The sequence below is a fragment of the Nesoenas mayeri genome, assembly GCF_963082525.1.
Source record: "Nesoenas mayeri genome assembly, chromosome: 11".
NCBI lineage: Eukaryota > Metazoa > Chordata > Aves > Columbiformes > Columbidae > Nesoenas > Nesoenas mayeri.
Genome location: NC_137563.1, coordinates 19795529 through 19821328, shown reverse-complemented (window position 1 = coordinate 19821328; position 25800 = coordinate 19795529). Strand labels below are relative to the sequence as shown.

Here is a 25800-nt window from a genome sequence, read left to right as displayed (position 1 = left end):
GCCAAGATTTCATCAGCTCTACACTGTACACTACAGGGCAGCTCCTGCAATATTGTGAGGTATCATAAATAACTTGTATGAAGATGTCACAGCAAATGAGCCAAGTACACAGAGCAAACTGATTATCAGGTTTGGCTGCTTAAACCTGAGGACACAACATTCAGAAAGCTGCTGTGGCTGTTCCAGTCAGTCACACAAATTAGCATGGTGTTTTTATTATTATCATTGTTGATCTCTTGAGTGCCAAGTAGGCCTAATAAGCCTACAATACCCTTGAGTACCAAATAACCCTTGAGTACCAAATAAGCTTAATAACTCTAGACCATAAAAAAGGTGAGAGCAAGTTAACACAAGAGAGAATTGTGCCTTCCTTTAAACCAATCGTCTCAATAAAGTCAACACTGACCTTGGATTTACAATGAGGTACAAACAAAACTGTTGGGTCTGCTGGAAAAGGATATGCACATGCTGCTTCTTTAACTGACAGATTATGTTCCAAATCATTGAAAATGTTTTAAGAGAAACAGATTTGCCTCAAAGATCCTCACAATCTAGTTTGGTAATAGTTGTTCATCTTAAGCCTGCGCCCTGGACCAGGCTGAGCTGCTGCAAAACGGCATCAGTAGAGTGAGGCAACTACGCTCACTTGTTAAACTCTCAGCAGGAAAACAAAAAGGGCAGAATATGCCTTGAAAGCCTTCTCTGGATAGATGCTCTCTCCCTGTTAAGAACGTAACACTTTAAAGCACCTAAAAGCATATTTAAGATTCCAGCTATTACACATGTACAGAGGGTCACAAACCAGCAGCACGCCAGCAATTCTCAGAAACATTCAGCAGAGCCTGATGGAAACTGGCTTTAGTATGAACAAAGTTACCCGCTAACGAGGTTTCTAAAAAATGTCATCAACCATCTCTTTCTTGCTCTCAAGGTGCCATGCCCCCGCAGGCAAGGTAGCAAGCAATCCTTCACTTAGAATAAAAGTATAGTTGGTGCTGGAAGACACTCAGCAATGAGATTTGTCCATATGTTCTAAGAGCAAGGCTGTGTCACGCAGTAATGTGCATTAATACCGTATAAATCCATGTTGCGGTCTTCCTTATTAAGGGCCTGAGATGATGCTGCAGCTTTCCTAGTCAATTAATCTAGATAATCACACAATAGCAGGAAGTCTGGAAGCAGCGTGTATATTATTACTGAAAATAAATAACCTCCCAGCCATCTTTAATTTTCCTTGGGGAGATACAGAAGGAGATATGCACACAGAAAATTATTTTTCCCAAGTTTCAAATTAACGGCATGAGGCGGACATGGCCAGACATGCAGAGATGTAAAGGTAAGCGGCTTTCTTCAGAGATCTTGGGGTTTTTCTGCCACTTATTTCTACACTGGCTGGTGATTTCAGTACTTAGTGGGAAGTGGCGACAATGACAACAGTGGCTAGGCTGGTTTGTAGTTTAAGTCAGATGTTTTCCACACACACAACCCCAGTAAAACACTTTCTGCCTGCACCTCTCCTACCCCAGTCTCTTCTAGTCAAGCCTGCTCATACCAGAGTCAGCTGTCCTGATTTACAGCATTTCTTGCTATTCCACTTAAAAGATCTTCAAATTCACACAGGCTCTTCAGTCCCAGTCTGCTATTCCTGCTAAATTGTCCACACGGAATCATGGTTTACAATGTGGGCAAGCAAAGATGAAGTGCTAAAATTCATTGCCATGTGTTTCTTAAACCACAGTTCTCCTCAAGGGTGTACTAGTGACTCAAGATTATTGTCACAGGCTCCCCTCAGTTCTGACCTTTAAAGCCATCACTTACAAAACACAGAAGGCAAACTTTTGTATCCAGTGCACCCCTGCTAATAAAAGGGTATCCAGTGTGTCAGGGAGGCAATAACCTTTGGACCCTACGAAGGAGACAGAAAAAGCTGAAAACCACTAAGAATTTGGTCTGCAGGCTCATTCCAGCACAGAAAATTACAGTTAAGATTCCCCACAGCTCCTACAGATTTTAATTTTACCCACACAGGAAGTATGATCTGCTCAGGGTGGCATCATTGGACTGAGACAGAATAGATGCTCACGGGTCTAATATCATCCGTGTGTCATTTTTGTATTTACACTGAGGAACATCTTTTCACTCCCTGTAAATTATTGGCCAGAATGACTAACGGTGCATGTGATGTATGTAAGGGCAAGAACCAGCTATTAATAACCCATGTTTTCTGTATTTCTGTTGTTCCTTTCACCCAGGGATTCCACGGAGCTGACAGTGATGAAATTGGCTCTGCGGCATCCATGAGAGGCAGATAGAGTTATTATCCCTGTCTTGCAGATAGAGAAGCCACATGGCAAAATTAAGAGAATGGGATTTGTCCACAGAAGTCTGAGGCTAAATAAGGGTTAGGACCTGAATTTGGTTCTTGAGTCTAACCAGATCTGAAGCTGTTTATATGGCTTGAAAAAAAGTGTTTAATAGAGATGCATCTCATAGACAGCTTCCTCCGATATCCTGGCTTCTTCTCACTTCTCTTCCTGCTTTCGAAAGCCTACATAAAAAATTAATAAATAGGAATGTATTGTTTTATTACAGTTGACTCAGTGCGACTGAACAGCTCACAGCACAGGGAACAGCCAGTACTATATAAACCAGATGTCTTGTTCAAACATACCTGTGTTTTATACAACATCCTACTCTGCGCACGCTTCTTAGATCTGAAAATCACATTTTAACATGCACCGCTACCTCTCATCTTTTAGTTCTTAATATATTATTTAGTTGTAACAGAATGCATCTGAGAATTAGCGTGGCAAAGGCATTTCAAGAATATATGCTCTTTAAGTGTAGTTGGTGTCACTCAGTTGATTTGATAGTATGTACACTTTGTAGGTATTAGTCTGTGGTTTCTGATCAGAGTCAGATCATCTTTCCGCTCTGTTGAGTGCATGATGTAACAGGAGGCTAGGAATATTGCTTTCGGATGTCATTTTTTTAATTAAATAAATCTTGATTTTTCAAAGCTATGCAGTGTAATCAATTACAGTGCATGAGCTCAGGAAGGAGAGTGACCAACTGGAGAGCAGATTGTGAACTGTCGAGGTCAGCCGAGCATCTCTATGTCGGTCTGGTGTTCAGAGCCTTCCCAAGCGAGGCACATTCGTGGCCTTAACTTCTGTTCCTGCTCTGTAGTGTTTGCACTGTCAAAAGAAAATAGACTCTAGCAATCTCTAAATTAGCAAAGCTTTTTGGATGTTTCCAGCTTCTGCTGAAAGGCAGCCAACTCCAGGTTGAACTGAGGCGCTGCCTCAAAGTGCACACAAAGGAAGCAAAAATAAAAATGCATCTAACAGAAAATGCCAGCGAGCCAGGGCATTTTCACCAGCAACGGAATTCAGCTCAGACACCGTGACCAACCTTCCTAACCTTAGTAGAACAGACCTTTAATGAATGTATCTTGCTAAAACCAAGCCCAAAGACAAATCCAATTGCTCTAGAAGCCCGGGCAGCATTGGCTCAGCGCTGACTCCAGAAACAGAGTGCCACCTACTGAGTGACAAATGACAGCTCCAGCCTCTGACTGGCATGGCCAGGAATTGCTGCGTTATTCTTTTGAAGAGCTGCTGAAAATCTGCCCTTTTTTCCCCAAGTGGCAGCTCCTTTCCCCCTCTCTGCATTGCACATTGAATGAGATGCTACCACACTCTCCAGCAACTATCCTGACGGGAAAGAGGTCGCACTTTAATTCCCAGGACTGCTAGTTAGGCTAGAAATAGAAATCATCTTTTGTAAGGAGCATTAGTGGATGTCAGTGTGGCTGGAGCAAAGTTTACTCCAGAACGCAGCCGTTCCCATAGGTAACTGAACACAGAGGAGAGAGAGAGAGAAGCAAGGATCCTTCCCTGCCTTTGGAAGCATTACTTCTCCCAGATATGAGTAGGCGTATTTCTACCGGAGAGTTACAAACTTTGCATTATTCATAGAGGTAATAGGAGGAACATGGTGATTCACTGCTCCTAAACGCACTAAAGGACACTTAACCAGCTACCGAGTCCAAGAATTCGCTTGCTAGAAGAATTCATTTATTTATAGTGAGATATTCAAATACCTGTGCACTTGAAAACCTCTTTGAAATGAATATCCACCAAAAAAAAAAAAAGTCAAATGACTTACCAAAATATTCTGTGTGCTGTATAATGGGAAATGATTAGAGGGACCTAGCTAAAGAAGAAGACAAACAGTTTTAATTCCTTCTGACCAACCTATGCAAATAATATGTGTCCTCTGCCATCCTGAATAAACCCCCTGAGAGTGCTGATAATTAACCATGCATTATGGCAGCAGGAGGAAAAGCAAAAGGAAAAGCTGTGCTGTGTCCCAGCCTCCTCTCCAATCCCCTGGCCTCCTATTTCGATTGTCCTTGGCTGGTACAGAACATGGGCTGCACCCAACTCCGCTTCACTGCCCACTGCTGCTGTGCAAATACGGAGAAAATAAAGAGATATACCAGGGCTGATCCACTCAGATTACCAGCATCCATGGGTCTCAGTACTCCTAAAACTCATGTGTTGTCTTTGACAAAATTTTAATTGAATTCAACTGTCAGTTTTACTTGAAGCAAGATATCTTCTGAAGTCTGGATTTAGCCTTTCGCTTAGATTATCTCCAGTCTACAGAACTGCTCACCTAATCCCCTCTGAACAGTGCAGAATTCCATACAATGTTTCCAGTTTAACACGTATGCTCATATTATTATCTTGAAATATATTTACATGGATTTTGTTGAGTGGAAAATTATGAAAGCTATTGCTCATGTAATAGTTTAAACCGGCATTTGCAGTCCAAGTAAGGTAGCATGTTAGCTTCTTATTGCTTTTCTATCGTCAATTTTTAAATCTAACACGATGTTATTAAACAATAATCAACACCTTGCATTTTTTAAAGTAATGTTCATACATTAATTACATCCCAACATATTAAAGTAAGAAGGCATTAGCAGCCTATATTACAAATAGACAGACTATGAGATACTACAAATTTGAGTAACTTATCCGGAGGCAGAACTACTATCCAGAAAATATGGTTGCCTAGTTTCAGAAGAGGTTTCCAGTCTTGCTATACACTGTAATCTGATCAGTAGCAGCAAAGGGGAAATTTCCTTTCTCTTCCATTGTAAAAATATAAATATACACATTACTTAGTGAAATTTTTATTCCAGCTATAATACTTGACAATTTGCAAACAACATGTTTGAGGCACTGATGCATTTACCCAATTATAACATAGTACACTATGAATTATGCCCTTTCTTTAACTTACAAAACACAGTACATTATACCAATATGAGCTAGCTTAAATTATTAGTTCTTTGATAGTACCTACAATACACCCACTCTACTGTCAGGCTTCTTAAAGAGATGAAGACTTGCGTGACGGAGATTTTTACAAGAGAATTCAAAAGAACTGAGAACTAGTAAAGCAGACCTTATGTCGATGGTAATCTCCCAGGGAACGTGTTGGTCTGACCTATAAAACAGCTCGATGCTCTGAATAAACAGTATTAGCAAAGCAGAAATTGCAAAGCCGTCGCCTCACATGGGCTCTGGCCACATGCAGGGACCTCAGGTGCAGGGACCTTGGGGGACATGTCCCCCCATAGCTGGGACGCCCAGCACTGCCTGTGGGAGCTGCTACAGCAGCCACCAAGAAACAGACTGTCCTTCCCCAAAACTACACTTACCAAGATACAGACCTCCCTCTAGTCAGTTTAGAACAGGCTTTGCAAATCGGCCAAGGCAGACAGTCCTGACATTGTAACTTCCTTGGAACAACTTAATTCTGTTTCCTGTTCTTCTGCCTCCAAAACCCCAAGCGCTTTCTATTATCTTTGCGCTGAAGGGCACCAGTCGTGAACCAAAACGACATCAACTATTGTTCAAGCATGTAAAACAATACAGAACCTTCTCCACAAGAGCTGCTGACACCCCATCTCATAAGAGTATTTAACTTTTACTCCAACAGGGATACTGACGATAGGATTTCAGTGACTTGGTAGGACAAGAGCTCTCTAACCACTACAGTGCTAGCTTTCACTCAAGTCCCCCCAGATGCCATTCGGTGCATGCGACAGAGCAGTTCTCGGAGGCTGCGGTGCTGCCGCCTGCCTTGGCCTCGGATAATGAGAGTTCTGGATGTCTCATCTGTAAAATCAACCTTGCAGTGCGTCTAATAGAAACTGTACATGCATTTTCAAGAGTTTTATGTGCAATCTGCCATTTGATAAGTGCAAATGTATTGGAACCCTTACACGTCATCCTTGGTCCGCAAACATACTGTATCACACAGAAACAATATGCTCCTGCACTTCTTTGCCAATAATGCTGAAACATAAACATGTCTCAAGAATAAGAAAAGCCACGGTGGATTCTGCACGAAGTAGTCAATTGACCACTCTCCTCAACTCCTGCCTTCCTGCCTGCAGATATCACCCTAACAAAGTAAACCGTATCTGAAATCTATACTTAGAATCTGATCTTCTCAGAAAGGTAAAAATAAATAAGATTTCATTTCTCCCTTTGGGGAGCACACACGGACAGAAACAGAGATAGCCACAAGAGATTTTGTTTGTTCCAGTTCTAAATTTAGAGTACGGAGGCCAACAGAGCACATATCCCATTTTCATTAAAAACAGCGTCAGTAATATTTTCTCACTTGCCTTGATGCAGCTATTCCGAGCTCACGAAGAATTCACCTGTAACAAGCTGCAAAAGCAGTGAAATTTTTGTGGGTATTATCTGTAGGGAACATTATTCTCTCTCTTCTTTGAAGGCCCAAAGGAAGAACATTTACACATTCAACCTAGACAATTTATTATTGTGCTCCCAGCACCACTGAGATGGTCAGATATATGTTGTTTTGCAGTGGGAATTCATTGCAGCAGTGGCTGGAGGTAACCACTGGGAAGATAAAGTGGGACTTGTATTAGCACAAGTTTCTTCTGGAAGGAAATCAGGGCAGAGAGCTCAACCCTCTCTTCATATCCCACCCTATTGCACTCATCAATGTCTTGACAGCCCCCTCCTTTGCACCCCCTCCTCTGAATCCCAAAGGTTTTCAAGGTGTTCAATGTGTATTGATTCCATAAAGCTCCCAGAATATATTATGTATGAGACTGACATGCTAAGGGCCTGGCCATTCTGCATTGTTTGATCTTCTGAAATCTCTCGTTTGTATGAATATGGAAAAGTTCCTTTTTGCTTGCTGTCCATTGATCCAGACATTGACCCTTCTCTGTGTGCATTTATCTCCGATGATTTAATAATGAAAAAGACCAATAAACTGAGGAAAGGAAGGAAGCCCCTTCAGGGGGACCTATTGCCATGGAAACGTGCCATATGTTGTTCTTGTAGAGAATGAATCGATCAATAAGGGCTGCAGCTTCCAAGTCATCATGAATACGTTGCGGAATGTGAAGGACGAAAGCCTAAAGACATGCTTAAGTTGTGACATTAGGAAGTCCAGGCCCTGGCTGATATCCAGCATCTCGGATGACTCAAATTCACATGTTTGGGCAGTCTGTTAGAAAGGTGGATCTGCACCAGGGAGTTCTGAATTGTCTCAGCAAGCAGTGATATTGGGCCAAGAGTTTGATTTGTACCCAAGGATACAAAGAAAAGGGAGTGTGTTTTATTTCAGAGCACGCAGACTCCAATTTCTGGGAGACATACAGGTAGAGATTGCAAAGTCTACTTCTCTGAGCTTGATCTTTCACCTTTACTTGCCAGAATATTAACAGCAGCTCACACTTACAGTATTTGGTGCTGCACGTACAAACTTTACATCTATATAGACGATACAGATACATGTAGGTATGTCTATTAGTTCAGTGTAAATGCTACTGCAAGAGCGGCAGAGGACACATGACACCAACTGATGTAAGAGGTATTTTCCACCAACTTATCTTCTCAGTATGTTACAAGGATGACAGGCCAGATTCTTAACTACTTAGTATTGATATGGCTCTCTTAACATAATGTGAGTTCACATGAGATGAGGATATCAGCCTCACCACTAGGAACCCAAATTTACTAAAATTAAGACTAAAACACGGCAGAGAGATGGCATGAGTCACGCAACTAGATCAGAATCGCAGCTGAGAAAGTGGGAGACATTGGAGGGGACGTATCTCGGCTTTCTGCCAGCTGTTCTCCTTTGGGTTGACATATTTAAGCCCTCATGCTCTGCAGCAGTCCACAGAGAGGTGACAACACATGCGGCAGGTAGCTAAGTCATCTGCCAGGCTGAGAGAAAGACTTCTAGCCATCTGGACTGCTAAAAATGTTCCTCCTAGGTGTTGCTGTGCCACGGCTTGGTGTTCATTAGGAATCACAACTCCAGTCTTCCCAGATGGAAAGTGGTCTCTTATTACATCTAGGCTCTCACAGAGGCTCCTAGAGACCCAGGTTTGGGGTACTCACCGTAACCTTTGAACCACGCACCACCAGGATAACCGTCTGTGCAGCAGGTCACCAGTGGGCTTAAGCAAAGAGACAAAGATCTATGTCATTTAGCTGAGTAGCTGGCCAGTTACATCCAGCTACTTTACAATGAAAGACTGAAAAAGAGAGGAAGAGCTTCCTGTGCCTGAGGATGGATCAGATCTGAGCCTGATCCAGCTACATGAAGCAATTTACTCAGATACATCTCTGCTTGCAGGATAAGGCACACGTGCTCTCTCATAGTGTCTCTTCAACTTTTAAACTTCCCGGGATTTATATCTGAGATAAGCAACGGCATCTGCCAGACTTGAGCACCCATGCACGCTTATGTCTACCGCTCTGCATGAGCCCTGGACATGCCAGCTGGGGCAGGGGAAAACACTTTAACCTTTCTCGCTTAATGGCACGATGAGAATCCAAAACGCTGCCAGAGAGAGGTAAGAGAAAGTAGTGTGAGGCTTTTCATCAGTCTGCTGGAATTATCACATTCAAAGGCTCAAAACTTCCTAAACCACATGCTCACTGAGGAAAGAGAAAGCTGAAGTGACAGAACATTTCCCTGCGTGTAGCCTTCATCTCCAACAAGGACACTTCACCATAGACCTACTGGTTGTGCAGCACAGGGGGAAGAAGACCTGGAAGTGAGAGTTCACTCCCCATTTACACTCCCAAGTCACGTGTGGTTTAGTTTCAAAATCAGAAAATATTTTTCCTTCCCAACTCTCTTGCTGCTAACATCAGATTCCTGTTTGCAGTGAGTTATTCAGGCTGGATTGGAGCACAGTGAATCCTCAAAAAGACTAATGCTGCTGGGATCTCGGGGTTATTCAGGTACCTGAGACCCCAGACAAGAGATGAATCATCATCTAAAAATGCAGCAGTTCAGGGGAAAAAAAAAAGTCCAATTGCCTCTGATTATTTCAGGTCTCAGAAGAAACATACTGTGCTGAGGCTATGCTTATCTAAGGCATCCACGTGAATCCACTATCCGCTCCAAACATCGGATGCTGAATTAATTACTGCATGTACTGAAACACTATGTAGCTCACAAGAGATTTTTTCCTTTTGACCTCAAAATACTCTATGGCAGGTGGCCGAGTCTCACCATCAGCATGTGCCAGCCGGGGAAACTGAGGCACGGAGCCACAAGCATTTCCCAAGTGCCTCACTCACATGCAGGTCCAGAGAGCCCAGGAATCCTAACACCCACTCCAGTGTCTGAAGGACACTCAGCTCACAACTCAGCTCCACAGAAAGGCAGTTCCTTATGCAAGTAGTCGCTGTGCTCCAAAGACCTTTTTGGTTTCTGAGAATCTATTATTTGCTGTCCCCACAAACATTTCTGCATTAAACTACCTGAAATGAGGAAACTCAGCAGAAGATTAAGGGCAGACGGAGACCTGGGGAAAAATGAGGACGACTTGGTGCAAGCTCTGAGATAGAAGACCCAGAAACTCTGGACATTTAAAATATATTATCCCCTAGAAATGATACAGTCAGACCCACTCTTCACCCACACAGGATGCTTTGAATCACCAATTATAGAGAGTATTGCAAATTCAATGGCTAGATTTGGGGTGTTAGATTGGCAGGTGTGTTAGATTGGCAGATTGGTGTTAGACTGGCTTTTCACCCTCTGTGTGGCATAGAACATGCTACGTAACTCTCCTGTAAAGGACATGGCTGCTAAAGGATCTGGGCATCTTCAGTGAACTCCTATCTTGTCTTTTGCCAACACTCAGGATGTTGACAGATCTCTCCTGCTCTTTCCAGGACATGCTGCAAATTTCTTTTGCACATCTGTGTGGTATGGTGGGGATTCTCAGGGGATTCTCCATTACCAAAGTTCTAACCTGTGTTGCAGGGTCTCGCAGTCCACTCCAGCAGTTTGCTCCAGTCAAGAAACCTCAAGCAAGTTAATTGCAGCCTCTCCTCACCATTCCGAATCCCTGTTACAATCAATGGGAGTTTGCAGAATACCTCTCTTTAAAAAGCATACAAAACGCTGGTTCCAAAACACAGCAGCTTGCGGTAACACTAGGGTAACGTCCAGTGCTGCTCCTCCAATATATACAGCGCTTTTCTGCCAGAGACATCCAGACTAATAGTGATGGGCACCATTAAAAAAATGCTTAGATAAATCTTTTCCAATATGGGCTGGGCTTGATCATCACTATTTAAGTCAATGGAACACAGCCATTGAGCCTTGGGGGAGCAAGTGCCAGCCCTCAATAATTTCTTTGATTAATTGTTCTTTGGAAGGAAGAATTCATTAAGCATTCCTCTCAGCAATTATAAATAAATATATTTTTAGAATGAATAACCTGCCAGAAACAAGTTGTTTCAGAAATATATTCAAATTGATGCAGCCCATTTTCCATCAATCCATAACAAGGAGGCTCCAGTCTGCCCAGCTCCCATCTTACCTAGAGGGGCAGTCCTGTCACCGAGGAACGACTTGTGCTGCCTACACAACTCAAGTTCGGATTCTGTGAGCAACTTGCTAGAAAATAATGTAGTTTCTCTGTATATTAGTTTTCCAGGCATAAAATGGGAATATAAATCCTTGTTATTTCACAGAAATATTACAAAGCCATTTCTATAAACAGTTGGGACAGTGAAGATATGATAGTCATGAAAACCCAATAAATAAAGAAAAAAACCCCTGTATTTGCACTTCAGCATCAAAGCTTAGATGTGCTACAAACTGAACGTGAAATAAGGTTCTCTTTAAAGATTTTTGGATGTGTGATCAACATCATTCCCACAAAATTCAGGTATAACTGAAACACACAAGTAGTTTTATTGACACAGTAAACAATTACCAAAAGGAAAGCAGGACAGGTAGCTACACCAAGGCAGTGATATCTGAGCACTTTCCTGCCTCTTCAAGGTGCAGACTCCACTGACAAATGAGCAGTAAGTGATTATTTTAAATCTACCTGATCCTGTTGTAAATTTTAAATCCCCTTACTTGAAGACAGGAACTCATCACAGAGCTCTCTCTATTTTCTTTGCTTCTTTTGGTGAGGACAGGGTCTATTTGTGCCCAGAGAAGCATGTCCAACTGCAAGATGAGCAATGGCACTTGGTGGATGCCACAGCCCTCCTCCCCACTCTAGAAAGATGTACTTGTCCCCAGGCTGGAAGAAGAAACCCCAAAAGAACCTGAGCATGCTCTGGATACTGAAAGTTACAGCCACAAAAGACTATTCCGGATTTTTGAGTCTTAAAATAAAAGAGATGTCTTATACTTTGCTCGTGGTGCCTAGAGGCAAATCAGTTCCCCGCCCTGGTTTGGGGACCCAGGATGGCAGCAATGTCTCAGTGAATTCCAACTTTCCCAAGAAGCAACACAAGAACACACTCTCAAAAGCCCTTTTCTCTAAAATATGAAATATACTTTTCTTTTTTTACATCTACACATACAGGACCCAATTTCAAGGCCACTGTAGCAGGCACTGACTTAACCTCTGATTTTGACAGGAGCAGGGATGTGCGAGCATATTATGCAAATGAGCTGGGAAATGTGCACTTCAATAATGCTTGATTATGTTATCTTAATGTTTTTCTTCTTTTTAGCTAATCTAGTCCTTCTGTTTAAGATTAGTAGTTAGGCAAAGGCTAGGGTTTTCCTCTGTGTAGTTTCAAATTCATCCCACCAGAAATATATGTGGTATGACTCAGCCCAACTGGCTGGCACTCAACGGGAAGGCTGAGAAAGAGAAATAGAAAGATGGTTGAGTGCCGAGGGTACCTGGAAAAAGCTCTGCAAGTCACTCCAGCCAACATCCGCAGCGCTCCCTGGTTTCAGCGGGGAACAGCACAAGGTCTTTTGCTGGAGCTCAGGAACAGCAGAGAGCAGATTATCTCTGTTCTCAAACATTTGAGCTCATTAGATATTCAGATCGTAAATTAGGGATCTCCTTTACAAAAGATATCATTGAATCAGAAATAGCTGCTTGGTAGGCAAAGAGCAGAAAATTCAGTGCTCTAAAATGCTTCCACAGCAGCAAGAGAGAGCTATCCTCACTAAATCCTGCTTCAAAGATCCATTCCACAAACATCCAAATGTGAACATCACCTGATGTCTCCCACTGTAGTGCAATATGTGCTAGACATAGTGCCCGTATGTGCCTCTCAGGTACATATACAGGAGAGACAGGCCAGAAGTAGCTCCAAGGATTGAAATGGGTTCTCAGTGTCACTCCCACTAGGTGCGATGGAGTCTCACCAAGGAATTTGGCTCCATATGTCTACTAATAAAAAGACATTTCAAAGAAATGATGATCTATCCTTCTGCATCCACAAGAACCCCAAAATACGGAGAAAACATTTTACCCAGCACTGTAGCACGGCTAACGCTGGGGTGAAACACAGCAGCAAGGCAGTACATAGCAGAACATACAACTAGTGCTTCAGGGCAGGGTATGAATAAAAAGCGCATCATTTAAACTGTACTAAAATTACAGCATTATTTGGCTGCTTATAAGGCTAGTAGGCTGCTCTGTCAACAGCCATGGATTTTGAATGATCAGGGTAGTTCATATCACTAAAAAACTACTTCATGTGGAACATTTTCCCTTCTGCGTTCTGAGCTAACCAGGACCGTATATGTTTTTCCTTTGAAAAAGAAGTTTTCAAAGAGCTTGTGAAGAATTCTTTCCCCTCCTGTACGAAAGCTATGCTCCACCTTTAGCCATTCCAACCTGACATACAGCTGACAATATGTCTTTTTCCCTAACCAGACTGCAGATCCAAGTATCCAAGTACGGGGCAGGCACAAGTTGCTGCTTATCTGTCCTTACTTGAAAGAGGTGCTCTTTCCATGGGAAAAAATCCCCAGCCACAAGGATGTGCACAGCAAGCAAGGCCTAAGGCTTATTTGTGGGCCAAGCTGAGGAAATGTGAATGACTAACGTCAAGGCATCTTGTTCAGCTCTTTCACAGCTTGTCTCTGCACATCTTATCTAAGAGGAGTGGAAAGAAAAGCTGATGGCCTGCCATTACTGAGAAAATGTGTGTGTGATGATTACACTAGAGGAAGTGTTTAAGAACAGCTCAGCCTTGTGAACATAATATCCTAGAACAGCTGCCAAGTCCCAGAGGGGTTACATCTCCCGACTCCCCAAGTCATGCATGACTGATGTACATTCGTGTCTCCAGCAGCTATTGCTCATGGATACGCATTGTCTTGCATCTCCATGGACAAGCCAACACCTCCATCACGTCCTATTCACCATGGGGTGCTCTGTCCTGCAAAGAGGGTTGTGTTGACTGGGAGACTGAGCTTTTGAGAAATGTCACTGCTTTTTTTTTTCCCCATGGTTTTAAATTTTGGACTGGAAAGACATTGTTAGTGTTTTAGGGTGGGAGCAAGAGCCAACAAGGGGTAGTGGTGGTCTGGACTTGGGAATCACCTTCCTGTGGTATCAGGGAAAGTGATCTTTGTACAGATGTTTGACACGCTCAGCTCTGTTTTACTCTTCTCACATCCACATCACTCACAAGGTATTGTATTATAATATTAGATGCACCCCTGATGTTATGTATTCATTTCCCAAGCAGATTCATTTGCACACACACAACACATCCACCCACATGCCGTGATGGTTAGACAGACACAAAGCCATCAAGCAGCCAATTATTTGGGATGGGAACAGCTTGCATTAGCTCATGATGAAGCTTAGCCTTAATTCTAATGAGCTAGAAAGGCTGAGAGCTGTGCACTGCTCTCCTGACTGCGGATCTCAGAGCAGGGCAGATGATGTCAAGGCAAATATTTTTTTTGTCTGCAGTGCAGATTTTGCTGGGTGAATTTACTTGCAGATGAGGCTTCTAGATCCCCTGTTCAAAGGCAGGAGCCTTAGGCCATACCTACATCTGCCAGTGCTAGCCTAAATTCTTCTTTGTGCTGAAAAAGAAGCACACAACCAGCAGAAGTAACCTTTGGCACCACTTTCAATCAATGTGTGTAGACAAGAAGCTGGAGGAATTTGCCCCATGTGGGTGATGGATCAGGAGCAGATGACAGGAGTGCCTGTGGTACTAAGAGGCAGCAGAGGAGCTCAGTCACAACAGGAATACAGCCAGAGAAGCTGAGAACAACCTAACTTTACATGAGGTTTTGCAAAAGTAAGGACCAGAACCTTTCCAAATGCAGTCGGGGTTGAGCCAACAGTCATTGCCAAATCTGGTATTTAAGTATGTGTTAGACCCAGGCATTTGTCCCAGCTCCCAACTGTGGAACAAGCCTAGCTGCTCTCTTACCATGGCATACACAGCGTATCACCTTAACCATAGCTGGCATGACCTGAAGCACACATGTCTTTGCACTAAAAGCCAAGGGTCACAACAGATTATCCGAAAGATTCAACATTTGGTGAGCTTAGACACTGCTTTCTAAAGGTGCCCCACCACAGAAATGGACAAACATCTTGCCAGCTCCTGTGCCTGACCTTTTATTCAGGAGTGTGTGCGTAAGTCAAGCAATCACATATTCTCAAAGAAAAGGGTAGCACACCTTGCAGTACACGTGACCGCTGAGAAAAAGATGAAACGTTTTCCTTTTAGACCATCTTGAAACCCCATGCAGGGGCTGTACCATTCTCATTTACGGATACAAAACGTAAAATTCATCTTGTCTCCCTACCCATGCAGGTCTTTTTCTATCTTTTTTACCAACCTAGTTCTAAACGTGCCCCACAATACTGCACAATACATACTGTACAAGTGTTGGTAACCAGTTTCCTTATTAAGACAAAGGGACCAATTATTCACAAATCACTTAACAGTATATGGATCTACTCATTTTTGCAGACCTAGCAAAGAAATTTAACCGAATCTAGAGCAGTACACAGAAACGGATAAATATGAAGAAATTCTCGTTAAACTGCCTTGTAGATATTAACCACACCCTTGCTGACATCTACTCTGGCATCTTCTGTTACATTACAAGATTTCAGACTTCTACAGCATCTTCCATGGCCCCTGGCAGCACCATCACCCCCTTCTGAAAGCTGGAGAAATCAAGGTACAGAGTATTCTGTTGAGGATGGGTCGTAGGGTCAAAACTAGATGTCTGACCTGCCTTCCAGTTTGTCCTTCTATTCGTTGTATGTTGTGTATAATTCAAAGGATATCAGCAGCTAAATGAGCATGGAAGAATGATACAAATGGTTTGTACAGGCATTAAAGAGAACAGACCATGATCTGTAGTCTAGACTGTTCCTTTTTCCTGCCATCCCCACAATTCACAGAAAACCAGGGATGGAAAACAACATTGCTCTTGTTATGAACAAAAGTATAACTTGTGTGTGTATTAGTGCTTTAAAGCAAAGGGGGAAACACCAAGCATCAAGAATTTGTGCTTAATGAAAGCGAGTTTGCTATTGTTAAAAAAGCTGCATAGTTTCAGTCATCATTATCTTTTCTGTTATCATTTTTGACTGTTGGGAGAGCTTGTCCAAAGCCTGACACTGCCAGAAAACGTCACCTTTGCACCGCTTCGCTATGCCTAATGCAAGTTCTGCTTCTCTGCAGAGAGCCGAGATGTCACTGCGCTGGCTCAGCCCACACCTCTGTCCCTGCCCCGTCCCCCCAGCCTGGTCACAAACGTGGACGGAGTGGGGAGAACCCGCGAAGCTTCCCCTGTTCCCCAGAGACACACACACGGCTCCTTTGCAGATGAGACACTGCACGGGGTACGGATGATGTTAACGCTGCAATGAGTTAGCATCGCCCTGAAATCACGTGTGAAGCAATGGCTGGGAGGAAAGGACCTATTAATGTGGAGTCCCCGAGTCTTTGGAATGCAGCTGTTATCTCACTCGCAAGCTTTGGAGCGCTGATAACTTTGCAAGACATTTCTTTCCCACACCCAGACAAATTCAAATGCACTTCACTAGGATTTCCATCCCCAAAACACACAGAGGGTGGAACTGAGCATCACACTGCCCCAGCGCTCAGCACCTCTGACCAGGAAAACTGAATCCCGTCAGAGCTCCCGCGCATACAGTCTCATTGGAGCTGTGTATAGGGATGAGGAGTTACTCAGTGTACAAGTATTGATTTCCTGGCAGTCACAAGAACCCCAGGCACAGCGGTGAAAAGAAAAAAATTAAAAAAAAAGGACTTATAGCTGCTACACTACCGTCAACTGGCAATCTGCAGCACCTCCCCTGCCTCTAAGCTCTTTAACAATAGGTGCATAAACACAGACAACCTCTCCATTCAAAGAGGCAGAGATTTAAATCCTTAATTAGCACATTTGGACGAGTCGCCACGAATGAGATTAGCTTTTGCGCATCGCTGGGGAAGCAGTTGTGCCCCTCTAATGTCCAAGTGGTGGGGCCTAGAGCTGACCTTGGAATTCCCCTGGGGATGCTCATCTCTCTGCTCTCAGTGGCACCGTCCTCCCCTGCTGCATGCAGCAGCTCTTTAGGAGTCAACAGCCCGGTTTTACTACAGTCTGGTGCTAATACCAGGCATGGGGTGACCATATTTGATGTCAGCCACTATGAATATACTGCATGGAATGAAGAATTTCAATTTGTAAAGGGACTTCCCAGGTAGCAAACCATTCAACAAGGAAAAGGGGCAGAAAAAAGGTCTCTATGATAGCGCCTTGTTAGCCCAGCACACATCTGCTCTCTCATGTGTTTCTCAAGTCCTCACGGCTTTGTCTGCTGACAAACCCCTGGTTTTAGTGCTGTCAGCACTGCAGAGCTGTAGAGCTGCACAAAGCCAAGCTGCGTTCTCATCTGCCTTGTGCTTCACCAAAAAAAGCAAGGATACCTGAGCAGTTCTTGCTGCTTGTAATATATAAAGCAGCTTTGATTTGGAGACCCCAGGAAGGATTTGCAGTGTGGCTTAGAGAAGAAACCTTGTCCGGACTTGTAAGCTGAAAAGCAACTATTTTACAACTGTCTCACTAAGAAATGCTCAGACAACGTGGGAATGAGCACTGTATTGCTGCTAGACAAAGAGGCTACCTAAATGTTTCAGAACAGAACTTGAAATTAACTCCTATTCACCAGAACAACTCTCCTTAAGCACAAAGTAAATATCATGAAGTTATAGATCACTGCACAGCAAAAAGGTAATGATGTCCCCAGCCAGGTGCTGCCTGACTTGAAAGATGGCTGTGGATACCACACCTGCATGTGGGACACTGGGAATCCATAAAGGAGAAGAGGATGTAGATTTCCACACAGGGAAATAAACCCCAAACCATGGAAGGGGCAGAAGAGCATTTGTCAGAGTTGGTGATTTTCTTAACTCTTCCTTTTGCCTTGAGGTCTGCAAATCGTCTCATCTCTGCGCACACACAACAGCCTGGACCTTGTTCAGCCACAGGCCTCGTGCCATAAACATTTAGGGGTGATTTTTTGGTTGTTGTTTTTCAAGTTCCCAAAGATAAAGAAGGAGCTGGCACCTTTCTTTTTGAGTGACATTCATCTGTAGGTAAATTGATTTAATAGCTTGTTAGAGTGCCAATTAGAACCAACAATAACTCAATTGACCTATAACTGCCTTGGCACCAACACAGCTTTTAAAAATAAGAGAAAGGAAGAAATCTGTGCTCTGGCAGAGATGAGAGCCCAGATAGCTGGTTTCAAAAGCAAACTGAGGGATTCATGGGCTTGCTAATGAGATGCTCATAACACATCAGAAACAAAGACAAATTTCAATGGTTTCAAGCTAAAATGACACTATGTTATCTGCAGACAAAGATCACTCTTTTATCTGTATAATAAATGGATTTCAGTGCAGCAGCAGTGACTCTACAGCAGAAAAAACTCAGTGCGACAGAAAGCACTAGCACAGCTATCTAACCAGAATAACACTGTACCAAACACTTCAGTTTACCTGCTTACCGTAGTACTGACAATTCCGGCACTGATTCTGTGTGTGCCTACTAATAAACACCTTTAGAAGACACATTTTTCCATCAAATAAGATCTGGTTTGCATTAATGCAGTGGGGACTGTGTTTCTATACAAATTCATCATTTGAAACATCTAGCTCCAAGGACACAGGTATTTCAACTTTAAAAAATAAAAAAATGGGTAGAGTTTGTCTAAATATTGCTGGGCTGGTGGTCTTCAAGGATGGAAAGAGGGATCGTGTGGAAGGGTTTTAAATTACTAGCCAAAATGATCCATTCTTCAATCAAGAGGGAAAGCAGGGACCAAGAAAACTGAGATTGTTTGAAGAGCCAGAGGGACAATAGCAACTAAGAATATCTAGAAGGAGAGGAAACTAATTTGGGGGGGACCCACCCAGAAGAAAAAAAAACCTGAAGGGTAAGGATAGAGACTGGCAAGAGAGGAAACTGGACTAAATGAATTGCCAAGCGCAACGTTCTGAAAGGAGAACATGGGGAGCGGGGTGGAGAAGAGAGGCAGTACTAAAAACAAAGGTGAGAATGAAAACAGTGACCAGCTGAAAAGCTTGGTGTTGGGATCCAGGACCGGCTGGAGAAGAAACCTACCACGGGAAGCCCAGAAAATGGAGATGGACCTGGTGGGTTAAGAAACACGAACTTGAAGTGAGGGATGGAGAAAACAACAGGTTGGAGAGAGTGGGGCTGAAGGCGTCATGCTTAGGTACTGAGGAGAAAACAAGCGAGAGTTTGTAATAAGCAGGATATGTTTCCCTTCAAAGCCTGGAGAGTAACCCAAGAATCTAGTGCATCGTCGTTCTTATGCCATAACTTCTTGCTACAGCCATTGCTTAATTCAGAGCAGAGGGTAGTGCAGCATATCCTCAAAAAGATCCCTACCTGCTAACGAACCCAGAGATGATATTATGACAAGGACGAGGACTGATTTATTTTATAAAACCCTAACAACTGTACAAAGCCACTATATCAATAATTATACTGCAAAGTCAAAAGTGGAGGTTATGAAATAGCAGGACGGATGCTAGCTGTACATATATATTGTGTTACAGTCATTACACGATGCAAAACAGTTCCTCCCATAGAATCCGGGCCCGCTTCAAGATGAGAGGAAGGGCTCGAGGCAGATGTGTGCAGGAAAGAGATTTTCTATAGGAGCTCATTTCTTGCACAATCTGGAAGGTTTGCAGTAAGAGATAAGGAACTGCAGAATGAGATGTGATGGCTGAGGCAGATGAGCGGTGCCCTGGAGATTCCATCTCTGCCAAAAAGTTCCTGCAGAGGTGTCAGGCGAATCGCTCAATCCAAAACTGTAATTAGAACAATATTCTTAGGTGATGATTAAAGAGAACACTATGTCATTGTTTACAGCAATAATTTTTTTTTCTTTTCTTTTTTTTTTTTTTTGCTATAAACAGATAAACTAACAAACATAACAAACCGAGGCTTCGGAAGAGGGTGGGTGGGATCGGCATGTCTATTTCTCAGTCTGGCTGCTCACCAAGCTAGCCTAAGAAATGGTCCAAATCAGAACGTCCCAATCCTCTTCAAACACCCATTAGCCTTAAAACAGGTAGTTATCTCTGTGCCTTTGTCTTCTGGGTCACAGGGATGTCTGATTTCTTACTGAGCACCCACAGAGGCAGAACTTTGAACGTTAGATACAACACGTAATGCTACGTACTCTGCAAAACAGGTCCTCAAATTGACTACACCAAGCCGATGGATGTTTTTGACCTTAATCTCTAGGAGTCTGTGCCACCTCGCTATAAAATGGGAATGATGGTACCAGTTTTCCCTACCCCAGGTGTCAGGAAGCAAAATGAACATTTTTTGCTGTTATAGTTGAATATTTTTTAAGTGTCAAAGAAAAAAAAAAAAGGCCATGAGGAAATTAACCTGTATTTTTCAGAATATGATCTGAATGAGATGAAATAAATACACGGAGAGATGGAGAAAATGTTACGTAGTTTTTCACAAAGAAACCATCACTGTGTGCACTGAATGAGACATGGGCTTCTGCGGAAGTGATAATGTGTTCATCTATTGGCAGAGATTCGTACAAAGGGCCTGAATTAAGTTTATGCAGAAAAACTTAATCACATCACTTCCTTACATCCCAATGCTTGCTTTAGTACTTTTACTCCTTTATCTCATGTTCCTCACATGAACATACACGAAAATACCATAATAATATACAATTATAGTCTTAAAACATATTCTGATGATACATTGAGGTGTTTCATTTACTGAAGCCATCCTGTTTTCAAACGCTGCCCTTTGTAGCAACTGAACCTGTCTCATACAAAAAAACTATATCCCCACACTGATCATCTAGTGTGGAATTTTTTTATCCTTTGACTCATGATGTGAACCACGGCATGATGTCTGTGATAACCAGCCTATAGATATGGACAGTATGGCTGCACTAGTTTGGTCTCCTTAGTTCATCGTCCCAAAACTGTGATGCTTCTCCTGATTTGTAGTCCACTAAAGGCAACAGAGGTCAAATCCATGCTGTTTATTTGGATAAGCTCGAGACACGGGCCCATGCAAACCTCATGAGGTTCAAAAAGGCGAAGTGCCAGGTCCTTAAAAGGAGCCTATACGAAAGATGGAGACAGACTTCTTAGCAGGCCCTGTTATGGTAAGACAAGGGATGATGGTTTGAAACTAAAGGACCGGAGATTCAGGCTGGACACGAGCAAGAGATTTTTTACAATGAGGGAGGTAAAACACTGTCCCAGGTTGCCCAGAGAGGTGGTGGATGCCTCATCCCTGGAGACATCCCAGGCCAGGCTGGACGGGGCTCTGAGCAACCTGAGCTGGTGAAGATGTCCCTGCTCATGGCAGGGGTGGCACTGGGGGAGCTGGGAAGGTCCCTTCAACCCAAACTGTTCTATGATTATCCCTCATATTATTCCTGTTTGGATCCCCTAGTTTTGCTTCAGCAAAACTGCCCTGGGAATCAGCAGGAAAAGTCATCTGCAGTAAAGACAGCAAGATCTGACTTCAAGAAAGCATCTCCCCTTCCTCAGCTACCAGTGTCCTCACACTATTTTGAGGCAACTGCCATCAGCATGAACAAGAGAAGAAGACAGCCAAGCCTACAAGCTGCCTACCAATGAACCTGTGCCTGATCTACCCTTTGTAGTTTGTTTCTACTGACAGGCACAGGTTCTGCTACTAATGCAACTGTTTCCCCGACCTTCAGAGGTTTCACTGAACCAGAATTTCAATTTGCTGTACATAAGGCTCACACAATGGGTAGCTTTCATTTTCCTTTGCTATGAGCAGTGGGCAAGTCACAAGATCAGGGTTTGCCACTGTGGGCAGCATCTGAATGCGGGCAGGCTGACACGAGCAGCAGGTAAAGAAAAGGGCGTTATTATCTGAGAGCAGGAACAGCAACGCCCATCCAAGTGAACTGCTGAAGTCCGTGAGCAATGCTGCACGCTTCACAAATTGTTTATCCTTCTAACAAAATAGTGCAAAGCTGACGAATGAAAACAATCTCCACAGACAGAGCAGCACTCCATGAGGCACTCTGGAAATCAGTTCTGCTCAGGAGAGCGGAAAAGGTAAACAGGCATCTTCCCCATTTCTGCTTAATCCTCCCAGTGCTATTTCATTTAGTATTTAGAAGTGTGATTAGTAAACTTCCCAGATTCCCTACAAGAAGGCAGTCTGAACAACACTGCCTAGAAGTCCAGACATGAAGGGAAGCAAATGATTTTGTTCTTCAGGAATTCCCCAACTTTATACATTGCACTTGAAGATCTATTTGTTTTGGTGCCACAGAAACCTCGCCAGGTTCCCAAGCAGATAGGAGGCTCTGGCGGGGGAAGCAAATGCAAAAGGGATCTGTTTGCAGACAAATATTATAATTAAGAGAGACCAGCGAAAAGAAAAATTCTGAAATCTGAAGTTGGGATTGTTACCGAGTGGAAAATTTTCCATTGTTTTCAAGGAGGCAACCGCTTCTCTTTTCTGTGAAGAAATTAATAGATTACTGGGCAGTGAATAATGTGCAGTTATATTTACTGTTTTGGTCCTTCAGATAGTATATCTGTTCTCAGGCCTTTCTAAAAGCAGCATGCTACACTTTTTTGCAAGCAATTCTGGATAGCAGCGACAACCAATATGTTTTAGTCAGCTACGGACTAGATAGATCATTGTTTGTCTGGAATTTTTTGATTAAACCAATTTTCCTGGATCAATGCTTCCTCTAAGCAATAAGTTACAATTCTACCTACCCAGTGAAAAAGCTTTTGAAGTCACAGATAAATCTTGATCTAGGTAATAGTCCAGCTCTGCACGGATGTGCCATCAACCACAGATGCAAATAAGCAGCTGGCACATACATCTGCACCTCAGCACAGGAGCTGGTATTCTTATTTTCATTAGAAATTGCTAAGATACCTTTTAAGTGCTTCTAGAACTAGTCCACTGCATTAGTCAGGAGTACTCAGGGGCACTGAGTTTGGTTTTTATAAAGGTCATTTGGCGTCTTTTCCCCTCACAATGGACTAAAAGCAGAAATCAACAGAGCTTTAATCTATATTAATCTGCTTTACTCTTGGAGGGTCATAGATTTGCCACTGAAATTAGCCATATTAGATGCTAAAATGATAATTTAATGAGACTATGATGAAAACCTCTGTTCTATTCTAAACCAGGAACTCCTCTCACAGTGCAAAGGAGAAGCAGCTCCATAAAGTTGGAGGAATTACACCAATGGCATTTCACAGCAGAATCAAGCTCCAGTAAATAGGGCTAGAGTGTTCAGTCCCAAGCTTCACATCTCAAGCTGCACTGAGACAGAAGCCACGAGGTCTGGAGCTCTACCAAAGCACCTGGACATTCACCTCATTCTCACAGGTGAAACTGGTTTCTCTCCAAAGAAGCAGAAAACAAGATCTGGGTCTAAATATTGAAATATTAACTTGAAACTTGTACACCAAATGCTGCACGGCTTCAGTGACAGTGCAGGATAATGGAGACTCGTGCCTCTTACAACATCCTAACTCTCCAGAGTCTGCACCCATCTGTAACAAGGAACAATCACGCATCACACTGCGTAATTTGCAAAGCAGAAAATAAAAGTCCTTTGGGTCAAGGATATAGCTTTTGCAAATATTTTGACAATATCTGCTCTTTGGTGCAATCTGCTGCATTTCAGAGGTCAAAAAATGTTACTCAGATTCATGTGAGTTGTTTCCAAGACAGATGCTTTAGTAGCATTCAGAGAAGGGGGGAATACAAAACCCGAACAGAATTCGGGGAAGCTCCCACTCTTCTCCTTCAAGGCAGCCGTTGTTCATAGGTCATTTTTCATGGAAGCCCACACGTTTTCTCTAAGCAGCATTCATACTCAAACAGATATGCTGCAAGTGACCTAGAAACAGGAGCGAACAAAGTTTCCCAGAAAATCCATGTACTGACCATACAGCAGCTCCTCCTGCTCTCCTCAGATGTCTCGCTGTACAATCAATACCACTGCCCCATCTGATGTCGATATACAGTAGGAGGGCGAAGGCATTTGTGTGCATCAGTTTAGAAGAAACAGCAAGAGGGAAGGTATCAGCCTACGTGGAATTTGACCCCAAGCAGAGAGCTTCTTGCACCACGGCACACAGATCCAACTCACTCCGCTTTCTCTGCACAATTGCACAGCTACGTAAGGGGAGGATTTTATTATTAATACTAACAAGTCATACATGCATTCGTATATAACTGCATACACAGGAACATCTGAGCCTTAGCAGACTCAGTGTGGTCAGCTGGCTTGGGAGAGTCTGGCTCGCCCACGTATTTCATTCCTTTGTGTAAGACTGGGAGTAGCCCTATAGCCAAGTACCTCAGAACTAAAAACCTCCTAATTTATTCTGCCATTTTAAGGAATAAGCACAGGTGCACTAGGAATCTTAAAAAAATGAACTCTTCAGACCATCTCACCTTGGGCAAGGTGGCTACCTCAGCAACTGCTACAGTCCTTTTACTGAAGTTTGCCAGTCTGCTTCTATGCTGAAAGCGTAGTCATGAAGATGGAATAAACCCACTACACAGACATATAAAAGATATGAAAACGGAACACTACTTTGTCATAAATCCAAATATAATCCAGATATTAAACCACAAACGCCTTGAGGGTGTGACACACAGGAAACACCTTGGTAGAATAACCCAAGAAAGCAGAGGAGTTAGTTTTTAACTCCAGACTTGGGGCAAATACAAAGATCTAGAGCTAAGAGAATGAAATTGGTTTTGTTCTTTATAAAGCTAATAACTCTCGCATTTCACTGTGTTTGTGAGGTACTACTTGATCACTCGCAACAGGGAGGCAATTTTAAACCCTTTTCAATCTGAGTTTCAATAAGGTTCTATTTGCAAGGACTATGTATCATGATGTAGCTGCTGGAAACCCGCATGTGCTCGGTCAGCTGTGCGCTTGGGACACTCGAATGCACTGAATTCAAACGACAGTGCAGTCTTCCAATTCACGGAGCCTTCTAATAACATTTGTTAATCCAAGCAAATATTAAGGAATCTGCTCAGTGCCAGTGCTGAATCTCTTCAGCGTGCGGACTACTTGCTAAATCCATAAAAGGTAGTGTCAAAAGGTTTGGCATTTCTGGTTTTGGGCACCCAAATCCATCCCGGAACTCCTTCCTGCAATTATCTTGCTAACTGTGTTTCAGGGAATAATGCAAGGTTTCTTCAAGAGTCCAAGAATTCAATAAAATCATGCAGTATGACAGATACGTGTTTGAATAATGTTCTTCTACTGTGTGCTTTTAAATGTGAGATATAAGCCAGTTGTAATTAAAGTTGAAGCAATAAACCTTAGCCGTTGATTGCACTAAGTAATTAATTATTGATTGCAGTACTTTACATATGTATTGCAGAGGACAACTCACCTGTGCAGTAGACAGTACTTTACTCAGAAATATCCAAACACAACCCCTCTGCTACACAGAACTCTACAAAAATTGGCTCTAGGGTTTACAAGTTAATTTCCTTATTAACCTTCATGGAAATGTTGCTGAGTGCAAGAAAACCATTGCTTTCATAAAGACAATGTTAACTATTCCCTGTCCAAATGAATTTTGCAAATAAGGATCTACATCTGTAAAAGAGAGAATCTTTCTCGATAAGACTCTGAAGGTGTCAAGCTCCTTCTTAATGATGCCGCTATCCCCTGCACATACCAATTCCCCACAAGCGATGCTGCAGTAAGAAGCCCTACAGAACAGCAACGGTGGCAACATCCTCCCCTAACTCTTGGGGAAGGAGAAGGGAGAGGACTTGGAGGTACAGAAATGGGAACTGAAACATTAATCAACCAGATCATCTGTTCTGAACTGGAGACGTAGGACTAGTTAGGCAGCAGAGACGCTT

General features: G+C 42.9%; 1 protein-coding gene across 1 annotated transcript in view; it reads right to left on the bottom strand.

Annotated features, from left to right (window-relative positions):
- Positions 1-25800, bottom strand: part of HCN4 (hyperpolarization activated cyclic nucleotide gated potassium channel 4) — a 92720-nt gene that overhangs the window by 65780 nt on the left and 1140 nt on the right. The gene's annotated exons all lie outside the window — the stretch shown is intronic.